A 5,818-nucleotide genomic window follows, 5' to 3' on the forward strand; every position below is an offset into this window, starting at 1 on the left:
ACCGATAGTGATGTGTAGATGCTCCTCACATGCCAACAGTACTCCCATGACCACAACATTTGGAACACTGTTTTCACCTACCCTGACAACTTTAGTTCAGAAATAAAAATATACCACGACTGCTAGCCCCTATAAAATGGCCCTCGGCTAGGAGCTAGCCTCTCCTTGTATGTTGGTTTCAGCCAGGCCTTATCAGCCATGATACAATGTTTTCCTTTTACAACAAACCACCGATATCGTTATGCATTGTAGTCCACCAAAATGGTGCACACATGAGGCCACCTTTACTGTCGGTTCTGTTTAAAAACTGACAGTGATGTCCATGCACCCCTATATAAAACAAACTGCCAGCCACATGCATCGATTCCACCCACCCATGAACTCTCTCAGTCTCATTTCTCACGTTTCACTCTCACTTCTCAAGACATCAACTCTCTCTCTACGTGATTTGGTCATGGCTCCGGCATTTTTCAATGGTATTGATATGTTGTCTTCTCCAATATTCTATCTATATTCATTTGATCTATATTTATATTCATGTTTCTTTGCATTCTACATTTATATATATTCTTATTCCTTGCATTCGATCTATATTTAATTATGTTGCCACATTTTACTTGGAAGATTTTTTTGTGCATATATTTTATGTTCATATTTTTTCATTTTATTTATAAGGTGGTATGAACAACGGACCTCCCCCACCATAAGAACCAAGTTTCCACCCTGGCGATAAGCCATTCGTTCCTAATGTGGCCATTCCACGGTTCCTTGTTTCAGCTATTGTATGAAATATTTTCCAACATCTTTTGTTTTTTGATGCTAACAAATAAGTGTAATTAGTTTAATATCATTGTTGCATGCATATATGTCATAGACTATATCCCTAATAGATTGGCTGCGAACAGCACTTAGCTGGTTCTTTATCTCGGACATCGTTGAGAACACGGCATCTAATACAAGTGGTCGGCTATGGACGTGTGAACTCAGTTTTTTTATCCCTGTGAGGGGCTCAAATCATCGGAACCATATCCACGGGACAGGAATACAGAGCCCAGACGTGATAAGCACCCAATTAAGTGCTGTGCACATCTGTTTAGAGGCACTTCGACGTATTTACTATGATGTGCTTGATTTCTCGCACTTTAAGGCACTTGCTTTGAATGCTGATGATATCCCCGTCCCACAAGCAAGCGAATGGTTTGCGAGCTACAACCATGCGGATGTGGTAAAATGGTCACTTATACCTGAGTCGTGGTTATTTGTTGTTTATTATTGTAATAACATTCTCTAATTTTTTTCTTTTTCTCCACATGTAGATTGCGCTACAGGACCTTACCTATGCTGCATGTGGCTTGTGGGTCGTTCTAGACCAAGCTACGAAGCAACTCAGGTACGATTGGGACTTCTGCAATGGAAACTTCGGCTAACTCACTATAGAAGGACGCTAGTACTGCATAAGGATTACTAACAGGAGAAGTGGTCATTCAATAGGTTACATCTATGGCCAACCATTCTTTCGGTATTATGAGGCACGAGAGAGTGCACTCATACGGGCATTGGTCTTCATCGATACAAGCGGATACATAATCCGTGACATCAATTACCATATATGGCTACAGAGGCATGTTAGTGTGCGTGGCCCGATCGATCCTGGCAGTGATTCTGATAGTAATTAATGTTTATTTAGCTAGGTTTTTAAGGTCGTAGTTTAATTGGGTTCTAATTTTAATATGTACGGCTTTGTATGTTTAATTATTGTCATGCATGTAATTCGTGTAACATTTATTGGGCAATTAGAAATATACATTCCGGTATCGTATTGGTCTCAAAATTATTCTTAGGCTTGCATGTGCCACGTGCAAAAGAAACACCTAGTTTGGTATTTTTTGGAGATGGTTTGCTAGTTTCTGAGGTTTAATTGAATTTCCGCGCGACACCGTTTAATTATAGGTTGAACTGAGTCTACCCACGAAAAGATTCGAAATGGTGCCAAACTTTTACACAGGCTCTAATATTCCCTAGGGATAAGAATTTTGTGGAGGTGGATGAAAAAATCTATTGGGTCCAAGATGAAATTAACCCTCTTTTGTCTCATTTGGCACAGAGAAAAATATAATAAATAAAAAAATGATCAGAAAAACCTTAGATCCTGTGTGGGGTCTTAATTTGGGTGTACATGCTTTTCAAAAAAATTCAAGCCATTTCAAAATAGGCGGAGTATACATGCTTCATAGAGGTACATGCGCCCTTTCATCGAACCATGACTATACACGTAGGTTATCAAGGTTTCTGTGGTTCATAGGCATTTCGCTATCATATTGGTCTCAAAATTATTCTTAGGCTTGCACATGCCACGTGTGAAGGAAACACCAAGTTTGGGATTTTTCGGAGATGGTTTGCTATTTTCTGAGGTTTAATTGAATTTCTGCGCGACGACACCGTTTAATTATAGGTTGAACTGAGTCTACCCACGAAAAGATCCAGAATGGTGCCAAACTTTTACACAGGCTCTAATGTGCCCTAGGGATAAGAATTTTGTGGAGGTGGATGAAAAAATCTATTGGGTCCAAGATGAAATTCACCATCTTTTGTCTCATTCGAAGAAAAATATAATAAATAAAAAAATAATAAAAAAACCTCAGATCCTGTGTGGGATCTTAATTTAGGTGTACATGCTTTTCAAAAAAAATTCAAGCCATTTCAAAATAGGCGGAGTATACATGCTTCACAGAGGTACATGTGCCCTTTCATCGAACCATGACAATACACATATGTTATCAAGGTTTCTGTGGTTCATATGCATTCTGGTGTCGTATTAGTCTCAAACTTTTTCTTAGGCTTGTACATGCCACGTGCGAAGGAAACACCTAGTTTGTGATTTTTTGGAGATGGTTTGCTACTTTCTGAGGTTTAATTGAATTTCCGCGCGACGACACCGATTAATTATAGATTGAACTGAGTCTACCTACGAAAAGATCTGGAATGGTGCCAAACTTTTACATAGGCTCTAATGTGCCCTAGGGATAAGAATTTTGTGGAGGTGGATGAAAAAAATCTATAGGGTCCAAGATGAAATTCACCCTCTTTTGTCTCATTCGGCACACGGAAAAATATAATAAATAAAAAAATAATTAGAAAAACCTAAGATCCTTTGTGAGATCTTAATTTGGGTGTACAAGCTTGCCAAAAAAATTTCAAGCCTTGTTGACATAGGAATACATATGCTTCTATTTATTCAGTATATAAATTTTTTTTTAATATATATAAACATCACTGTCGGTTTCAAAAAAACCGGCAGTGATGAGAAGAAACCAACAATAATGCTGGTTATCACTGTCGGTTTATTTTGAAAATCGACAGTGATATATAAAAAATGAAAAAAATTATGCTAGCACTCGGGTTTGAGTTCGGTTCTCGGACTATAGAGTTCGGAGACTTAACCGCTGCGCTAGTATAGGATGTGTGCCAAGGTTTATTTATTTTTTCTTTTTGACCTTTAGACCGCTTAATAAATTATAAAATTAAACCAAAAAAATTGGGCCGCCCGGGATTCGAACATGGGTATCAGGGGCTAAGTTGCGGGGTCTTAACCGTTGAGCCAGTAGGAGGTATTCGAAAGAAGTAGAAAAGATAACTTACTTATGCTGGGACCGCTACACGACAATCACTGCCAGTTTTAAAAATGGCCCGGCAGTGATATTTCTACATCACTGTCGGTTTAGACTTATAACCGATAGTGATGATCCCCCATCACTGTCGGTTTATAATTAGAACCGGTAGTGATGAGGTCTGGTATAAAAGCCCAGCGAATTTCAACCCCGCGCCAACCGTTCTCAACCCCGCGCTCCTCTTCTTCGACGCCGACGCCCGTGCACCGCCCCACATAGGAGCACCCGTCCACCGCCCCCGCGCCGCCATTCCCAGCCCCATGCTCCTCTTCTTTGATGCCGACGCCCGTGCACCGCCCCACATCGGAGCACCCGTCCACCGCCCCCCGCGCCGCCGTTCCTAGCCCCGCGCTCCTCTTCTTCGACGCCGACGCCCGTGCACTGCCCCACGTTGGAGCACTCCCCACGCCGTCCACCGCCCCACGCCGGAGCACCGCAGAGGCTTTCAGGAGCGCGCAGACAACTGCTTTTCCACCCCTACGGTGAGTGCGTGGCTCACTGCCAGCTAAGTGTTTGATGAATTGCCCCACGATTGTTGTCTCCCCAATAGCAGCCGATTCCTATTCGATTGAGTTACATGCTGTTACTTCTTGGTTTAGCTATCCTTGTATGTACATGCTGTTATATAAACCAGTTAGTTTTTCCCTGAAGAGATTATGCTACCTACTGATTTGTTGAGGACCTAGTAATCATGACCCTAAACTATTTGTTCTAGAAAAAAAAGTTAAAAACAACTTTTAAAATTGGCTATCGATTGAGTGTTAAACTGTTACTCCTTGGTTTAGCTATCGATTGAGTGTGAATTGATTTTGATGGAATGTATAGCATGCTTAAAAAAAGGCATCTATAGATGTTTGTTCTAGAAAAAAAAAGTTAAAAAACAACTTTTAAAATTGGCTCGGCAGCAGCAGCAAGTATGATTACTAAACCACATTGATCTCCGAATAATAAATAGTACAATTATTGAGGTAATTTTTTTATCATGTCAAGGATAAAGAACATTAAATAGATTTAGTTTAGCCATATAACTTGAATAATAACTCTTGTTCAGTGAGTTACCATTACCACTTACCATATGCCTAATTTACTTAAATGTATAGGCAACCATGGCTTGGTATGTAGTGCATGTTGGTCATATGCCTGAGATTTATCGAACCTAGGAAGATTGCTATGCTCAAGTCAATCGCTACCCTAGTAATTTGTACAAAAAATACAACACAGAAGCTAAAGCTTTGAGGGCCTACTATAGTCATCCGGCCTACCTTGCAAACCATGGGCAACCGGCCTACTAAGGTCCAATGAATGCAAACCATGGCCATCCGCTGGCACTGGAGATCGAAGAAAAGCCACCCGCCGAAGATGTGAAGATTAGGAGAATTGCTCCTTGGTCTTGGAAAGATATCATGCTTTTATTTATAGCTATGGTCATCGCTTTTCTTATTTGGAAGTTGATGTAGGCTTAGTTTCGTAGAACAATAGGTGGACTTTATTGTATGTGGTCAATCAAACAATGAATTTGTTCTAGGTGAACATATGCTATTATTTGACTTTATTGTATGTGGACTTATTATTAGACTTTGCATTAAACATATTATTTATATATGAACATATGCTATTAGTAGTTGTCCACGGCCAAAACTAACCATGATCGTGTCATAGCCATGACTCATCGTCGCCTGTTACCCCGTCACCGAAGAATAGATCGGCAACAAGAAGCGGCTGATATCGCTGGGACGGGAGAGCTGCATGATCCGACAAACGGTGACGGTGTCAATCAGGTCAGTGAGAATGAGCAGCCATGGACCCCGTCCGGCCTACTCGATCTGGGTCAAAATGACCAAGATGGCCTGGTAACTTTGGTATCATGTGACTATGTAGCCACACACGCTAATCAATTGAGAGGGTCATAGCTTACTTGGTGTCTCTAGCAGGAGCCTCCACCGGCCGAGGAGCCAGAGGGTTCGGGTAGCAGGAAGGCCAGATCCAAGCGAGGCGTGTCAAAGATTCCTATTGGTAGGAATGCACACTAGCACATTACTAATTTCGATGAATTCAGGGATCCACTCTCACCGCCTATAACTTTGACCAAACACAAGACTATCTTTGGGTTACTTGTTAGGGACTTCATCTCGATTAAGTACAGGAAGTGG

The sequence above is a fragment of the Miscanthus floridulus genome, chromosome 18 (genome assembly GCF_019320115.1).
Source record: "Miscanthus floridulus cultivar M001 chromosome 18, ASM1932011v1, whole genome shotgun sequence".
In the NCBI taxonomy this organism is placed as follows: domain Eukaryota; kingdom Viridiplantae; phylum Streptophyta; class Magnoliopsida; order Poales; family Poaceae; genus Miscanthus; species Miscanthus floridulus.